Raw genomic sequence first — 19643 nt, 5'->3', positions numbered from 1 at the left:
GAAGAAGCACCAGACTTGGAGAGCCCTACGCCAAGTGTTAATGTTCATTTCATGCCAGGCAGTCCCGCTGTCACTCACTTCAAGTTCAGAGATTAATAAGCCAGCATTTTCTAACGCGTTTCAAGCGTCCATGCGCCCTTGTTCACAGGTGTTGGCCGATGGGTGTGAGCAGCAATACGCCTTCAAACATCCCTAAATAGTCCCGCCCAGCTGGGCGTGTCAGCTTAGTGCATGCTGGGATATGAAGTCTATTGACAAGGTATGTACCTGTGGCCGCCGTCACTCCATCAAATTCAATACCACAGTGGGTTTCTGTACCTGTTACGAGTGGCTGCAGGGCTGTGATTATCCCTTCGGCAGGAAAACACAAGGCTCCATCTGCGTCTGTAATCACCACGCTGGACCCGCTAGTCAGCGGTGGGGCACCTCCGCGACCCCGGCAGGCCGCAATTATATGACAAACGAAGAAGCACCAGACTTGGAGAGCCCTACGCCAAGTGTTAATGTTCATTTCATGCCAGGCAGTCCCGCTGTCACTCACTTCAAGTTCAGAGATTAATAAGCCAGCATTTTCTAACGCGTTTCAAGCGTCCATGCGCCCTTGTTCACAGGTGTTGGCCGATGGGTGTGAGCAGCAATACGCCTTCAAACATCCCTAAATAGTCCCGCCCAGCTGGGCGTGTCAGCTTAGTGCATGCTGGGATATGAAGTCTATTGACAAGGTATGTACCTGTGGCCGCCGTCACTCCATCAAATTCAATACCACAGTGGGTTTCTGTACCTGTTACGAGTGGCTGTAGGGCTGTGATTATCCCTTCGGCAGGAAAACACAAGGCTCCATCTGCGTCTGTAATCACCACGCTGGACTCGCTAGTCAGCGGTGGGGCACCTCCGCGACCCCGGCAGGCCGCAATTATATGACAAACGAAGAAGCACCAGACTTGGAGAGCCCTACGCCAAGTGTTAATGTTCATTTCATGCCAGGCAGTCCCGCTGTCACTCACTTTAAGTTCAGAGATTAATAAGCCAGCATTTTCTAACGCGTTTCAAGCGTCCATGCGCCCTTGTTCACAGGTGTTGGCCGATGGGTGTGAGCAGCAATACGCCTTCAAACATCCCTAAATAGTCCCGCCCAGCTGGGCGTGTCAGCTTAGTGCATGCTGGGATATGAAGTCTATTGACAAGGTATGTACCTGTGGCCGCCGTCACTCCATCAAATTCAATACCACAGTGGGTTTCTGTACCTGTTACGAGTGGCTGCAGGGCTGTGATTATCCCTTCGGCAGGAAAACACAAGGCTCCATCTGCGTCTGTAATCACCACGCTGGACCCGCTAGTCAGCGGTGGGGCACCTCCGCGACCCCGGCAGGCCGCAATTATATGAGAAACGAAGAATCACCAGACTTGGAGAGCCCTACGCCAAGTGTTAATGTTCATTTCATGCCAGACAGTCCCGCTGTCACTCACTTCAAGTTCAGAGATTAATAAGCCAGCATTTTCTAACGCGTTTCAAGCGTCCATGCGCCCTTGTTCACAGGTGTTGGCCGATGGGTGTGAGCAGCAATACGCCTTCAAACATCCCTAAATAGACCCGCCCAGCTGGGCGTGTCAGCTTAGTGCATGCTGGGATATGAAGTCTATTGACAAGGTATGTACCTGTGGCCGCCGTCACTCCATCAAATTCAATACCACAGTGGGTTTCTGTACCTGTTACGAGTGGCTGCAGGGCTGTGATTATCCCTTCGGCAGGAAAACACAAGGCTCCATCTGCGTCTGTAATCACCACGCTGGACCCGCTAGTCAGCGGTGGGGCACCTCCGCGACCCCGGCAGGCCGCAATTATATGACAAACGAAGAAGCACCAGACTTGGAGAGCCCTACGCCAAGTGTTAATGTTCATTTCATGCCAGGCAGTCCCGCTGTCACTCACTTCAAGTTCAGAGATTAATAAGCCAGCATTTTCTAACGCGTTTCAAGCGTCCATGCGCCCTTGTTCACAGGTGTTGGCCGATGGGTGTGAGCAGCAATACGCCTTCAAACATCCCTAAATAGTCCCGCCCAGCTGGGCGTGTCAGCTTAGTGCATGCTGGGATATGAAGTCTATTGACAAGGTATGTACCTGTGGCCGCCGTCACTCCATCAAATTCAATACCACAGTGGGTTTCTGTACCTGTTACGAGTGGCTGCAGGGCTGTGATTATCCCTTCGGCAGGAAAACACAAGGCTCCATCTGCGTCTGTAATCACCACGCTGGACCCGCTAGTCAGCGGTGGGGCACCTCCGCGACCCCGGCAGGCCGCAATTATATGACAAACGAAGAAGCACCAGACTTGGAGAGCCCTACGCCAAGTGTTAATGTTCATTTCATGCCAGGCAGTCCCGCTGTCACTCACTTCAAGTTCAGAGATTAATAAGCCAGCATTTTCTAACGCGTTTCAAGCGTCCATGCGCCCTTGTTCACAGGTGTTGGCCGATGGGTGTGAGCAGCAATACGCCTTCAAACATCCCTAAATAGTCCCGCCCAGCTGGGCGTGTCAGCTTAGTGCATGCTGGGATATGAAGTCTATTGACAAGGTATGTACCTGTGGCCGCCGTCACTCCATCAAATTCAATACCACAGTGGGTTTCTGTACCTGTTACGAGTGGCTGCAGGGCTGTGATTATCCCTTCGGCAGGAAAACACAAGGCTCCATCTGCGTCTGTAATCACCACGCTGGACCCGCTAGTCAGCGGTGGGGCACCTCCGCGACCCCGGCAGGCCGCAATTATATGACAAACGAAGAAGCACCAGACTTGGGGAGCCCTACGCCAAGTGTTAATGTTCATTTCATGCCAGGCAGTCCCGCTGTCACTCACTTCAAGTTCAGAGATTAATAAGCCAGCATTTTCTAACGCGTTTCAAGCGTCCATGCGCCCTTGTTCACAGGTGTTGGCCGATGGGTGTGAGCAGCAATACGCCTTCAAACATCCCTAAATAGTCCCGCCCAGCTGGGCGTGTCAGCTTAGTGCATGCTGGGATATGAAGTCTATTGACAAGGTATGTACCTGTGGCCGCCGTCACTCCATCAAATTCAATACCACAGTGGGTTTCTGTACCTGTTACGAGTGGCTGCAGGGCTGTGATTATCCCTTCGGCAGGAAAACACAAGGCTCCATCTGCGTCTGTAATCACCACGCTGGACCCGCTAGTCAGCGGTGGGGCACCTCCGCGACCCCGGCAGGCCGCAATTATATGACAAACGAAGAAGCACCAGACTTGGAGAGCCCTACGCCAAGTGTTAATGTTCATTTCATGCCAGGCAGTCCCGCTGTCACTCACTTCAAGTTCAGAGATTAATAAGCCAGCATTTTCTAACGCGTTTCAAGCGTCCATGCGCCCTTGTTCACAGGTGTTGGCCGATGGGTGTGAGCAGCAATACGCCTTCAAACATCCCTAAATAGTCCCGCCCAGCTGGGCGTGTCAGCTTAGTGCATGCTGGGATATGAAGTCTATTGACAAGGTATGTGCCTGTGGCCGCCGTCACTCCATCAAATTCAATACCACAGTGGGTTTCTGTACCTGTTACGAGTGGCTGCAGGGCTGTGATTATCCCTTCGGCAGGAAAACACAAGGCTCCATCTGCGTCTGTAATCACCACGCTGGACCCGCTAGTCAGCGGTGGGGCACCTCCGCGACCCCGGCAGGCCGCAATTATATGACAAACGAAGAAGCACCAGACTTGGAGAGCCCTACGCCAAGTGTTAATGTTCATTTCATGCCAGGCAGTCCCGCTGTCACTCACTTCAAGTTCAGAGATTAATAAGCCAGCATTTTCTAACGCGTTTCAAGCGTCCATGCGCCCTTGTTCACAGGTGTTGGCCGATGGGTGTGAGCAGCAATACGCCTTCAAACATCCCTAAATAGTCCCGCCCAGCTGGGCGTGTCAGCTTAGTGCATGCTGGGATATGAAGTCTATTGACAAGGTATGTACCTGTGGCCGCCGTCACTCCATCAAATTCAATACCACAGTGGGTTTCTGTACCTGTTACGAGTGGCTGCAGGGCTGTGATTATCCCTTCGGCAGGAAAACACAAGGCTCCATCTGCGTCTGTAATCACCACGCTGGACCCGCTAGTCAGCGGTGGGGCACCTCCGCGACCCCGGCAGGCCGCAATTATATGACAAACGAAGAAGCACCAGACTTGGAGAGCCCTACGCCAAGTGTTAATGTTCATTTCATGCCAGGCAGTCCCGCTGTCACTCACTTCAAGTTCAGAGATTAATAAGCCAGCATTTTCTAACGCGTTTCAAGCGTCCATGCGCCCTTGTTCACAGGTGTTGGCCGATGGGTGTGAGCAGCAATACGCCTTCAAACATCCCTAAATAGTCCCGCCCAGCTGGGCGTGTCAGCTTAGTGCATGCTGGGATATGAAGTCTATTGACAAGGTATGTACCTGTGGCCGCCGTCACTCCATCAAATTCAATACCACAGTGGGTTTCTGTACCTGTTACGAGTGGCTGCAGGGCTGTGATTATCCCTTCGGCAGGAAAACACAAGGCTCCATCTGCGTCTGTAATCACCACGCTGGACCCGCTAGTCAGCGGTGGGGCACCTCCGCGACCCCGGCAGGCCGCAATTATATGACAAACGAAGAAGCACCAGACTTGGAGAGCCCTACGCCAAGTGTTAATGTTCATTTCATGCCAGGCAGTCCCGCTGTCACTCACTTCAAGTTCAGAGATTAATAAGCCAGCATTTTCTAACGCGTTTCAAGCGTCCATGCGCCCTTGTTCACAGGTGTTGGCCGATGGGTGTGAGCAGCAATACGCCTTCAAACATCCCTAAATAGTCCCGCCCAGCTGGGCGTGTCAGCTTAGTGCATGCTGGGATATGAAGTCTATTGACAAGGTATGTACCTGTGGCCGCCGTCACTCCATCAAATTCAATACCACAGTGGGTTTCTGTACCTGTTACGAGTGGCTGCAGGGCTGTGATTATCCCTTCGGCAGGAAAACACAAGGCTCCATCTGCGTCTGTAATCACCACGCTGGACCCGCTAGTCAGCGGTGGGGCACCTCCGCGACCCCGGCAGGCCGCAATTATATGACAAACGAAGAAGCACCAGACTTGGAGAGCCCTACGCCAAGTGTTAATGTTCATTTCATGCCAGGCAGTCCCGCTGTCACTCACTTCAAGTTCAGAGATTAATAAGCCAGCATTTTCTAACGCGTTTCAAGCGTCCATGCGCCCTTGTTCACAGGTGTTGGCCGATGGGTGTGAGCAGCAATACGCCTTCAAACATCCCTAAATAGTCCCGCCCAGCTGGGCGTGTCAGCTTAGTGCATGCTGGGATATGAAGTCTATTGACAAGGTATGTACCTGTGGCCGCCGTCACTCCATCAAATTCAATACCACAGTGGGTTTCTGTACCTGTTACGAGTGGCTGCAGGGCTGTGATTATCCCTTCGGCAGGAAAACACAAGGCTCCATCTGCGTCTGTAATCACCACGCTGGACCCGCTAGTCAGCGGTGGGGCACCTCCGCGACCCCGGCAGGCCGCAATTATATGACAAACGAAGAAGCACCAGACTTGGAGAGCCCTACGCCAAGTGTTAATGTTCATTTTATGCCAGGCAGTCCCGCTGTCACTCACTTCAAGTTCAGAGATTAATAAGCCAGCATTTTCTAACGCGTTTCAAGCGTCCATGCGCCCTTGTTCACAGGTGTTGGCCGATGGGTGTGAGCAGCAATACGCCTTCAAACATCCCTAAATAGTCCCGCCCAGCTGGGCGTGTCAGCTTAGTGCATGCTGGGATATGAAGTCTATTGACAAGGTATGTACCTGTGGCCGCCGTCACTCCATCAAATTCAATACCACAGTGGGTTTCTGTACCTGTTACGAGTGGCTGCAGGGCTGTGATTATCCCTTCGGCAGGAAAACACAAGGCTCCATCTGCGTCTGTAATCACCACGCTGGACCCGCTAGTCAGCGGTGGGGCACCTCCGCGACCCCGGCAGGCCGCAATTATATGACTTGTGTTTTCCTGCCGTAGGGATAATCACAGCCCTGCAGCCACTCGTAACAGGTACAGAAACCCACTGTGGTATTGAATTTGATGGAGTGACGGCGGCCACAGGTACATACCTTGTCAATAGACTTCATATCCCAGCATGCACTATGCTGACACGCCCAGCTGGGCGGGACTATTTAGGGATGTTTGAAGGCGTATTGCTGCTCACACCCATCGGCCAGCACCTGTGAACAAGGGCGCATGGACGCTTGAAACGCGTTAGGAAATGCTGGCTAATTAATCTCTGAACTTGAAGTGAGTGACAGCGGGACTGCCTGGCATGAAATGAACATTAACACTTGGCGTAGGGCTCTCCAAGTCTGGTGCTTCTTCGTTTGTCATATATAAATATATATATATATATATGTGTGTGTATTACCTACTGGCGGTCGCCAGTAGGTATATATAGTTAGGATTTTTTCCCTATGGGATTTTTGAAAATTCTATGTCTAATAACTTTGGCGTTTGTGGACGGAATTGGCTGAAATTTTCTGGAAAATTGAACATTTTGTTTCTGAGCAGCCCCTGGAAATTTGGGGGGGGTTCGTCAAGGGGGGCTGAGAAAAAAGGGGGGTCCCAAAACGTGTTTTTAACATTGAGTTTTCCATAGGGCGGTTGGCCTCACTTTTAGCCCGAACGGCTGAATGGATTTCCACAAAACTTGGCAAAATTGTAGGGACTGGTAGCCCGATGTGCCTTTTCTAGGTCTCAATATATGTGCTTCAGTGGATTTTGAGAAATTAACGTTCAAAAAAAGATATATATCTGTAACAGCGGACCGGGCAGCGCTCCGGTTCGCGGACTTTACGCGTAACGGAACTTCGCGTAGCGAAGCTGATTGGCTCTCCGGTGTCTGTCAACATTCTAAACAGTCCGGAGCGGCCGCCATCTTGTCTCTCGGTAGGATTGAGAGACAAGAGGAGGCCAAAACAAAGGGGGAAATTACCATAAGGGGGCATAGTAGATCCTCTCTGACCCCCTAGGTTTAATGTGGAGGCTTTAAAAGGGCCCCGCGGGGCAAAAAAAAAAAAAAATTTGTTTTTTTTGCGTGGGTAGCGCCCGGTTCGCGAACCGGGAAGCGTTCTGGGCAGCGTACTATAAGGAAAAAAGAATGATAGACTTTTCAAATACTGTATGTTAATTGATTGTTGGTTTTGTTGATTATTTTTTAATTTTTTTTATTTTTTAAGCAATTTATTATTATTGTGATTGTGTTTGAAAATTTAATAACATTTCTAACATTTAACTAGTTTATGAATTACATATAAAAATGATTAAAGACTCAAACAATTTTTTAATATTACATACAATTTTATTTTTCGGATTGTTTTTCAAAATTTAATAGAACTTCTAGCATTTGACTGTCCGATATGTCCTCTTGTTGAGTGAACATAAGTTCCCACATTTGACCGTCATCATAATGAAGTAAATGATCCACAGATTCTACACATTGAACTAATTCATGGTCCCGTGATTCATCCATGAAATCTGAGTCATCATTGTCCTCAATATCTTTTTCTGTGTTGTTCTCCAGAACAATTTCGAAGGAAACATTCTGCTCACCTTCCATTTTATTGCTGTAATTTGCATAAAAAATAAATATATCAGTAGAGATAGGGCACTGTTGGGTTTAAGTTCAGACAGGTACTTGTGAGTTTATAACAGAGAAGTAATCTATGGGCACTGTATGGTTTCAGGCGTGAAGTAGTACTATTAAAAAGTGCCTGTGAAGAAGCCTAAGTAAATTCATAATTATACCACAGAAACCTAAATCAATCCATAATTATAATAAAGAAGCCTTTCTCAATGTCTAACTCTTACAGAGGGATAGTATATAACTATCTGAAAATGTTTTCAAATTTATAAAATAATATCTCACCTTCTAAAAAGAAGTTTAAGTTGTGAGTGAAAATGATCTTGCAATGTAGTTCAGGAAGTAGTAGTCAAAATGGCTGTGTTTCTCTCTCTTCCTTTATATATATTCAGGTACATAGCCAATCAAATGTCAGGTAAAAAAAGTAGAAAATGAAAGTAACATTTTAATTGGTTGTCTATTCCAACACTTCAGATGTGTTTTGTGAAGTAATTTACCTCAGGGTATTTAGAGAGGTCTACAGGCTAAATGGTTAAATGGAATTTCAATCAAATTTGTGAAAATGGTAGGCATTGGTATGTAGTATGAGGTAATCTATATTTGGTGAAATTGTCTCCAGTCGCTTTTCTGTAAACTACTTTCCCACCTTTTTTGATGGTGCGCTTCCCAGGGAGCGACCCGGTACGCGAACTGGCGAGCGCCCCGGTTCGCGAACCTTAAGCGTTACGGGAGTCCACCATTTTGTGTTTCGGTCGAATTAAGATACAAGATGGAGGGCAAATAATGTTCAGAATGGGTAGAAGGGGGCACGGTAGACTTATCTTGACCCCCTAGGTTTTCTGAGGGTGGCTGAGGAGGCCCATATGTGAGAAAAAAAAACATTTTTTTAAAAATTTTGCGAGGTTAGCTCCCGGTTCGCGTACCGGGTAGCGCCCCAGGGAGCGTACTTTGTTGAAAATTAGTGAAAAATGTTTGAGTAAAATAATAATTGTGAGTGATCAGATGTAGGGTAGCTCTGAGAAGAGCTTTTGGGTTTATGGTACATTTAGGTACTTATAAGTAGGTACCAATGCACAGTCTTAAATTCAGAATGAAAATTCTGTTGCCCTCATCTGAGAAGTGAACTCCATCTCCTCTGTAGATATCTTGCATGTAGTAACGCAAGTTATTGTTGTACAGGGAGCCCATTCCATGGTCTCTCATGTAAGCTGAAACAGATTTGTTTACATGCTTCCTCGACTTCTCAATTTGTGGACAAAATTGGTTTGACCACCTCCATTTCTGTCTTTGGCATATATTTGAATATACCAAGGCAGTCTGAGGAAAAAGTGCCATCAATTGCTCAAAGGTGTCCTTTAAAAGCATTTCCAGACCTACCCCAGTCAAAGTGCCCAAATCATTACCTCCACAGTGCACAATTAACAGGTCAGGTTTTGGCAAATGCATAAAGGTTTTCACCAATGGTATCAACTGGTGACATTTTAATCCTCTGTGGCCAAACCACTTAATTTCCACATCTTGTAAATTGAGGTTAGGTAAATTCCTGTTCTCAGCATACCTCTGAGCCCAATAGATGTAACTATGTCCAACAATCCAGACAGAAAACATGGTGAGAGAAGGTTCTCCTGCAGTCAGATGAAGTGTGGCAATGAAATGGCAGTTGAAAAAATAAGAGTTTAAAATGAAAAAAACTGTGGAGTTTCTGTGTTAATGAAGCAGTAACAGTGATTGGTGGATTTTGATTGCTGAAAACAGAAAGTTAGGGTGCATGGATGAGTTGTTTGAAAGATGTATTTTGAGTGGTCAAGAAAAAATCATTAAATGAAAGAATGCACTGGATATGAGGTGCACTGAGAGTTCAGAGTTCAATTGCAACATTGTTGTGTGAACTTGCAAACACCAGAGGTCTTCCAAGACGTGGTTGCCATGCAGAAAAGGCATGAAATGGCAGAGGGGGGAAGGGTTTTCATTTGAAAAAAAGTGAGGGAAGAGTTTTGATTGGGTGACATGAGAGATATGTGTGAAGAATTACAGCATTTCTGTGCTTTTGATAGCTGCAGACTCTGGAGTGCATACCTTTTGCTCTGCTGAAGACAAATTGGTGTGTTTCTGAGACTGTTTTGAAACTCAAAGTATTTGCTAAGGTGAGAAAAGATTTCTTTAATTTAGATAGAGAATAGTGTGCTTTAAGGAGAAAATTATGAAGAAAGTTGTGTTCTTCAAATGTTGCTTTGTCTCAAGTGTTTTACAAATAGATTTTGTTTCTTTGAGAAAATGTAATTGGAGAAAATGTGAAGTATTAGTACTGACAGGGTGTTATTGTGCATAGGAGCTGTGGAGTCTTTTCAAATTATGACTTGAAAATCGTTTTTGAGGAAAATGAATGGTTATAATATTTATGACAAGGACATAATGGTGTATGCTTCATTATAAGGCAATTGAGTGTCTCTGATGTTATTTTTCCCATTTTAATGTAAGACCTTTCTCTGTGGAGCAAATTGCTTGTAAATATGCTCCCATCTGTGCATGGCAAATTTAGATTTTGAATGTTTGCGTTACATAGCCATGTTAAAAGTGACACAAACATGCTGCAAAGGCAATCAAAAAACGCTTTTATGTGTCTTAAGGACATTTTAAGTCATTTCTCCATGTGCAGTGTTTTCAAATTATGATTTGAAAATCGTTTTTGGGGAAAAGGAATGGTTTTTAAATTTATGACAAGGACATAATGGTGTATGCTTCTTTATAAAGCATTTCAGTGTCTCTGATGTCATTTTTCCCATATTACATTAAAAGACCTTTCTCCGTGGGGCACATTCCTTGTAAATATGCTCCCACCTGTGCATGGCAAATTTAGATTTTGAATGTTTGTGTTACATAGCCATGTTAAAAGTGACCCAACCATGCTGGAAAGGCAATCAAAAAACGCTTTCATGTATCTTAAGGACATTTTAAGTCATTTCCCCATGTGCAGTGTTTTCAAATTATGATTTGAAAATCGTTTTTGGGGAAAAGGAATGGTTTGTAAATTTATGACAAGGATATAATGGTGTATGCTTCTTTATAAGGCATTTCAGTGTCTCTGATGTCATTTTTCCCATATTACATTAAAAGACCTTTCCCCGTGGGGCACATTCCTTGTAAATATGGTCCCACCTGTGCATGGTAAATTTAGATTTTGACTGTTTGAGTTACATAGCCATGTTAAAAGTGACCCAAAAACTTGCAAAGGCTTTAAAAAAACACTTTCATGTGTCTTAAGGACATTTTAAGTCATTTCCCCGTGGGCAGTGTTTTCAAATTATGACTTGAAAATCGTTTTTGAGGTAAAGGAATGTTGTTAAAATTTATGTGCGCCATATGCCCCCAAATTTCTTTTTCAGGGGTGCAGCAGGGTGTTCTTGAGACACCCCTGCACCTTTGGAAAAATTCCTAATTTGCGATGAGCTAATTGCTAATCGCAAATTGCACCTTCATTCCTATGGGCCTCCTGGCCCATGGAAATGAATGGGTAATTTGCAATTAGCAATTTGCTCATCGCAAATTAGGAATGGTAAAGAATCGCAATTTATTCCTTAAAATTCGCTATTTAGGAAATGCAAAATAGTTTGATGATACATATGGCGGTTCATCTGTAACAAGATAAGAAGCTTAGGGATACATTTATGATGACTGGCGCAATGAAGTGGACATCACTTACTTCATTGGTAGAGCTTTAAATGTATTATCTCCTCTGTATTCTTCATCAAGCGTAACTTTCATCTGCAATCCTGAGTAGGCCTCACCTTAAACAAACCTCTGGATAGGGCACACCTTATCGTCATCCTGAATTAATCATTTAAAATGCTAGGGACAGATTTATGATAGGTGTATGCCTCTTTTGCGCCACTGTGCGTCACTTTTGTGATGCAGCGGCGGTGCAAAAGATTTGCTATGAGGCGACAAAATTACAAATTGATGCATTTAGGCAGATGTGTCATGGTGTAAAAAACACCGTGCCACATGAAACTGATGCAGCAGTGATGCAAAAGATGCACCATGTTGCAAGACAGGCCTCACTTGGGGCCATATGTATGAAGCTAATTAGCATTTGCAAAGGCCGAAGTTCTGTGAATTTCGGCCTTTGCGAATGCTAATTAGACAAATGGTATGTATCAAACAAGTTTGATGCAAAATAAGGAATAGCAAAATTTGCTATTCTTTATTTTGCGATTGCACTGAAGGATTTGCAAATTTTGTGATTTCTTAAATGCAATGTATCAAACAAAAAATATGCAAAAAATGCCATTAAGGATTTGCAAATTACCACCAACTTCTAGTTGGTGGTAATTTGCGAATTCTTTTCAAAAAGCTTTTTTTCCAAAAAACAAAAGGTGCCATATGACGCCCATACATGCCCTTAGGGCATGTATGTGCACCATATGCCCCCAAATTTCTTTTTCTGGGGCTGCAGCAGGGTGTTCTTGAGACACCCCTGCACCCTTGGAAAAATTCCTAATTTGCGATGAGCTAATTGCTAATCGCAAATTGCACCTTCATTCCTATGGGCCTCCTGGCCCATGGAAATGAATGGGTAATTTGCAATTAGCAATTTGCTCATTGCAAATTAGGAATGGTAAAGAATCGCTATTTATTCCTTAAAATTCGCTATTTAGGAAATGCAAAATAGTTTGATGATACATATGGCGGTTCATCTGTAACAAGATAAGAAGCTTAGGGATACATTTATGATGACTGGCGCAATAAAGTGGACATTACTTACTTCATTGGTAGGCCTTTACATGTATTATCTCCTCTGTATTCTTCATCAAGCGTAACTTTAATCTGCAATCCTGAGTAGGCCTCACCTTAAACAAACCTCTGGATAGGCCACACCTTATCGTCATCCTGAATTAATCATTTAAAATGCTAGGGACAGATTTATGATAGGTGTATGCCTCTTTTGCGCCACTGTGCGTCACTTTTCTGATGCAGCGGCGGTGCAAAAGATTTGCTATGAGGCGACAAAATTACAAATTGATGCATTTAGGCAGATGTGTCATGGTGTAAAAAAAACGTGCCACATGAAACCGATGCAGCAGTGATGCAAAAGATGCACCATGTTGCAAGACAGGCCTCACTTGGGGCCATATGTATCAAGCTAATTAGCATTCGCAAAGGTCAAAATTCTGCGAATTTCGGCCTTTGCGAATGCTAATTAGACAAATGGTATGTATCAAACAAGTTTGATGCAAAATAAGGAATAGCAAAAATTGCTATTCCTTATTTTGCGATTGTACTGAAGGATTTGCAAATTTTGCGATTCCTTAAATGCAATGTATCAAACAAAAAATATGCAAAAAATGCCATTAAGGATTTGCAAATTACCACCAACTTCTAGTTGGTGGTAATTTGCGAATTCTTTTCAAAAAGCTTTTTTTCCAAAAAACAAAAGGTGCCATATGACGCCCATACATGCCCTTAGGGCATGTATGGGCGCCATATGCCCCCAAATTTCTTTTTCAGGGGTGCAGCAGGGTGTTCTTGAGACACCCCTGCACCTTTGGAAAAATTCCTAATTTGCGATGAGCTAATTGCTAATCGCAAATTGCACCTTCATTCCTATGGGCCTCCTGGCCCATGGAAATGAATGGGTAATTTGCAATTAGCAATTTGCTCATCGCAAATTAGGAATGGTAAAGAATTGCTATTTATCCCTTAAAATTCGCTATTTAGGAAATGCAAAATAGTTTGATGATACATATGGCGGTTCATCTCTAACAAGATAAGAAGCTTAGGGATAGATTTATGATGACTGGCGCATCACCAGGGATGTGCCAGTCATCCTGCGCTGCTGTTCCGCCACCCATGGTGTGCTGCATTTACAATGCGGCGCAGCATGGGGCAAAAATGGCACAGATGCGTGACGCATCTGTGCCGTAAAGGTGGCGCATTGCTGGAGTTGTATCGCAAGTGTGATTCAGCTCCAGCAAGGCTCAGGGGTGCCCATCTCCACAATGTTGCGTCAAGACCTATGCCTGCTTCAAGCAGGCGCAGGGTTTTGACGTAGCTTTCTCCTATCTGATTGTAAATGCGGCACACCATGAGTGGCAGAGCAGCGGTGCACGTTAACTGGTCCATGCCTCGGGATGTGCCATTTAACATAAATCTGCCCCTTTACATTTAAGTATGTGCAGGGGACACAGAGTCGGTGAGGCTTATCCAAGGTTAAGAAGAGATGAGTCCTGTTCACTGAAAAATTAGACATAGGCTTCACCTGCTCAGCATCGTTGGACATGGCTATATAATAGCTGCAAAATGTTACTCTTGTTAAACAATTTTACTATTATAATCTCTGAGATTTGTCTCTTACTCTGCAACATCTCATTGTTGTTATCTTTCTTTAAAGATAAAGACAACATCAACATGAGCGACAATCAGCAATCAGTTGATTTTGACCTCATCATTGAACTCGTAATTGAAACATCAGTGGATGTTGATCCCTTGGATGATTTAAATCCTGAGGATGAAGAAGAACGTGATGAGGATGCAGATTTGTCCGAATTATATGACATAGGATGGGAAGCTGACGTGCTTGAGCCTATGGAACTATAAACATTTATTTTAAAAATGTATAATAAATAAAAAGTAAAAATGTAAACCGTTTAATTTAAAAATAAAGACACCTTCAAAAACAGGTTATGTGTAGTGTCTTCAATAAAATATTAAAATATGCTCATAAAATTAGATCAGATTCACATATAAAATAGCACAGGTAACATGAATATAAATTCCATTTCTTTTCTGCTATTTCTGTATTCTAAATTTGCCAAGCACTAAAAAATCTTCTATGTAAAAATGTCAAGTAGTGTTTTAAGTTTTTGATTACTGTTATTGATTTACTGTTGGGTAATAGTGGTTAATAACATTTTTTATTATATTTTACCACAGATTCAACTGTAGATCATTTCAAGATTTCAGCATGCCAACCAAAGAAAGAGTGAGAAAGGCTGCAAAACGTCAAAGACAGCAGGTTAATGAAAAAAAGCAGCAGTCCTCTAACAAAAAGATTTGTCAAGTCACCAAGAAAGCACCGGGTAAGAGTACAAAAACATTCATAAGAAATATTTGTAGTAAAAAAAATATTACTACAGAAAATGTTTCAGTCCAGAAAAAGAGAAGCAATTCAAACGGAAAGGAAAGGCCAATGAAAAATGTTACTGCTAGAGCAAGAGATAACTCTGTGCATGATAGTAGAAGCAAACAACAGTTTAGGGACATTCGTAAACGAATGTTCCGCAACAGGATAATTGGCAATTTGTTAAAAAATATTAAGAAAGGTCAACAGAAAGTGGTTTTTTATAAGACAAAAAAAAAAGTTGAGAAAGTTATTGATCAGGCATTTGAAATTAAACGTAAGTTATTTATTTTGATAATCAATAGAATTAGGAAGCTAAACAAGGCAATTTATGATTTCAAAAGAAATAGTAGATGGAAGAGAATAGTTAATCGTAGTAATTTTTCTGAAGTTTTTTCTGGAGAATGGATGCATAGTTAAAGCTGTGAGGCATTTTTTAATGAGGAGAGTTATTTCCAGGATAATGATTTGGTGCATGCAGTTGACACCAGTGGTCGAGCTTATGAAGTGAAAGATGGTTGTCCAGTTGAAAAAGAAAAACTTGTGACAACAGAGGCAGAAGAGGTGTTAGGTAATGAGGTTTTAGGAGGACGTGCTAAGGGTCCTGTGTACACCTGGAAGTGTAGTAGTATTTGCAGTGTGCGACAGGATTCCATCAATTTGCTTTGTGATTTTGTACGGTCATTTAATAAGAAAAGTTTGAAGCAGAAAATGAGGTTGTTGCAAGAATTAGATCCTTGCAGAGTGAGAGAAGTGACAGGTTTGCATGGTCATTCACTGGCTTGTCTTTCCAGGAGAGTATGCCAGAGTGTTTTTCATCATTTCAGGATGCTAGCAGTGCATCATAATAAAGTGAGGAAATTAGTTAGAATGTTGTATTATGCTAAGAGTCCAGCAATTATGCTTAAACAATTATGCGCTGCTCTTTTGCATGGTTCTGAAATAGATGTGAAGAATATATGTGAAGAAATTGAGTTTTGTTACTTTGGAAGTAAAGAGGAGAATGTTGAAATTGACCAAGAAGAAGCGGGTAATGTGGAAGATAGTGTACAGGTTTCCAGTACAGATAATTTCCAGAGGGAAATTGCGACGTTTCAGGTCAAATCAAGTGAGAGGCCAAATTTCACTTGTGTGTGTTGTCGACGCACTTATTATAAGAATCAGACTAAGTTAGTGGATTTATATGCAAAAAGTGAAAGGGAAAATAATAGTGAATGGTCGGATTTCGCAACATACTTGATGGCAGAAAATTGTTTTGATTTGGGATTGGATCAACGTGTGTGTACTTATTGTTGTTGCAAATTAAATCAAAACCAGATGCCTGCTAGAGCAGTTCATAATAATCTGGAATTGGTTGAGATTCCTTCTGAATTGAAGGATTTAAATACTTATGAATCTATTTTGATTCAAAGTATCCATCCCTTTCAGGCTATTGTAAGAATGGAGCCAAAGACAGGGAAATTGCCTCCATCAGATTTACAGAGAGGATTAAAGGGAAGAGTTGTTTATTTGCCTCTAGATTTGAAGAAAAACATTAACACAATTGGAGTAGAAAAAGTGGAAGAGGAACCTCTGGTTATCTTAGTTAATGGGGTTCCGACAAAGAATAAGAAAATATGGCAAGATTTAGTGGATGTTAGGAAAGTTAAAAAGGCAACATTGTATTTGAAAAATAATAATAAATACTATAAGAATGTATATGTTGCAGAAGAGGAAGTAAGTGAGGAAGAGGATAGCGATTTGTGTGCTGGTCAAATTGAGAAAGTAGAACCCTCTACTAGTGAAGAAATATATGAACATTATAGTGTTCATCCTTTGCATTCCAAGGAAGTCATGGGGAATGCTATTGAGTTGTTTCAAATGAAACAAGCCAAAGGGAGTCCCATTAGTGTTTGGGAGGAAAGTTTGGAAGCTCGGTGTTTCCCACAGCTTTTTCCAACAGGTCAGGGAGGAAGATATGATGAGCGACCTCATCAAATTCCTGCTTCTGAATACCGGACTTTGCGATTGTATGCAGGAGATGCTAGGTTTCGACAATGCATTCCTTATTTGTTTCATCTCCTGTTTGAAAGCGATCTGTCTGGACTGTCATATGCAGTGAACCACATCTTGAAAAGTGGTATACACATGCAAAACATCTCGGCAAGTGACTTTATGGATAAAGTCAATGTCCAAGACAGTATTTTGGATTCTCACCTGATTAATCTCATGGCGTGTCAGCGTGGTACTAATGAGTACTGGTACCGTCGTCATGGTGATTTAAAATGTATGCTGAGGAACTTAGGAACTCCCACATGGTTCCTCACTCTGAGCTGTGCCGAATATGGCTGGGAAGACTTACTTGAATTTCTACGAGAGGCAAATGCTAACGTAGAAAACATCGAATTCAAGACACCCGGAGAACTGTGCTCTTTGGATCCAGTCAATGTATGTAGGTACTTCAATCATAGATTTGAAGCTATGATGTCTTTCATCATGAATAAGAAGAATCCACCTCTTGGAGAGGTGTTGGATTTCTTCTGGAGAAAGGAGTACCAAGCAAGAGGTGCTCCTCATATACATATGTTGCTGTGGATCAAGGATGCACCTAAATTTGGAACGGATCCAGAAGACTCAGTGATGAGTTTTATACAACAGTATTCTACGTGTGCTGTTCCAAACGCAAAGGAGAAGAAAAGCCTAAGAGAAAAAGTTCTGCTTTTCCAAAGCCATCGATGTGGAAAGTACTGTCGTCGTAAATTCCGAAACAAGGACAAGTTCTACATCAAATGTCGTTTCGGCTTTCCACGACCGGTGATTTCTAAAGGAAGAGTAAACAGTTTGATGTCTTCGCTGCGACATAATGTGATGAAGAAATCACCTAAAAACACATACAATTTGAAGAGGAACGAAGAGTCCAAGTACATCAACGACTACAACCCGGTGATTTTGTCCATGTGGAATGCTAACATGGATATACAGTTTGTGGCTGATAACTGTATGGCTGTGGCTCGGTATGTGACGTCTTACATCACCAAAAAAGAGAAGACAGAATTGAAGGATATGTGGGAGGACATTTCCCATGAAAAGAGCCTCAGCAAGAAGTTGTACAGTTTCAGTCTGAAGATGTTGTCGCATCGAGAAATTGGAGCGTACGAATGTTCTGACCGGTTGTCTTCAGCAAGTCTCTATGCCAAGTCCAGGAGTATCGTTTGGGCGAGTCTTGGTCTTGCTGCAACGCGTAATCGAGTTCTCAAACCTGTGTGGGAAATTGAGTATTTGGCGGAAAAGGAGCCAAACAGTACCGACATTTTGAAGACCAACATGTTGGATACATATTATCCAAATCGAAGCATTCACCTCGAGAATGTTTGTCTGTATGAGGTTCTTCAAAATTACATATTCAAGAGGAACATCAAAGAAGATACTGAGAAAGGAGTGTATGCTGTAATAGGAAGTGAGGGATGTCTGGTCAAGCAAAGAAAATGCCACTTGGTAAACCATCGAAAATTGAGTGGCGAATCTCCTGAAAAAATGGAGTTTTTCTATTTAGCACTTTTGCAACTTTTCAAGCCTTGGCGTGCAGAAGAGGAACTGCTTGGAAATTTTCTCTGTTACGAAGACTCTTTCAATGCCGCCAAGGAGACCATAGAATGTCCTGCTTTTCCCAAATATGTAGAAATGTTGAATGCGGAAATTGAGCAGGAAGCAATGATTGCAGCCGAGATTGCCAGAGACAGTTCTCAGGACAGTCAGAGTTCTGCTTCATTGAGTCAGGATCCACTAGGAGGACCTGTTATCGAAAATGAAGCTGCCACTGCTATGAATGAAGTGGAAAGAGCCATGGCACATGCTCAGGAGGATGCGGTTAACTTAGAAGAGTTGGAAAGACAACTCAACGTTGAGCAGAGGAAAATATATGACGAAGTTACCATGCAAATTGATCATGGATTAAGTCATGACAAGAAAGAGTGCTCATGTACGTCGTTGAAACCTGTCCGACTGTACGTGAGTGGAGAAGCGGGAACTGGAAAAAGTTTCCTTATTAAAGCAATTCCATGTTATTTGCAGGAAAGGACAGAGTCATCGCTGTCTTGTGTTGTCACCGCTCCAACTGGACTGGCAGCACATAACATTAAAGGGATTACTTTACATCGTTTACTGATGCTGCCAGTGGAGCATGACAACAAATTACAATATCACAAGCTATCTGGAGATGCTTGTTTTGAAGTTTCAAGAATCTTGAGGAAAATGAAACTTCTTATCATTGACGAAGTAAGCATGGTTTCCAATGTCATGCTTGCCTTTGTGCATTTGAGAATGCAAGAAGTTCTCAAAACAGAGTATGATGTGTTATTTGGTGGCAAACACATCATTGTTTTCGGAGATCTTCTGCAGCTGACACCAGTGAAAGGGCAACCTGTGTTCAAAATGCTCACGCATGAAGATACCAGGAAGTGCCTAGGCAGCATTGGCAACGTCAATATATGGTTAAACTTCAATTATGCTGAACTGCATGAAAATATGCGTCAGGCGAAGGATGAAGTTTACAAGACTATTCTACAAGATGTTAGAATTGGAAAAGTGACCGAGCATGGGAAAGAAGCTTTACATGCACGATTACTGTCAAATTTATATCCAGAACAAGATGTTGTGCCTGAGAATATTTTTCAGAAAATTACTGAGAAGAAATCTGGAATATGTTTGATGCCAACTCTTGCAGAATGTGCCAAATTCAACAACAAAATGTTGCATTTAGAAAAGCAAGAGATTGTGAAACTGGAAGCTATTGACAGAGTAGAGCATATGGGATCAACAATTATTTTGTCTGAGAATCTGAAAACAAAATTGGATTCATTAGAGAAGAGTATATCTAAAACTGCCGGTTTTGAAAAGACTCT

This window comes from Lissotriton helveticus, chromosome 3_1 (assembly GCF_964261635.1).
Source record: "Lissotriton helveticus chromosome 3_1, aLisHel1.1, whole genome shotgun sequence".
In the NCBI taxonomy this organism is placed as follows: Eukaryota; Metazoa; Chordata; class Amphibia; order Caudata; family Salamandridae; genus Lissotriton; species Lissotriton helveticus.
Note: the sequence above shows the minus strand (reverse complement) of the source record.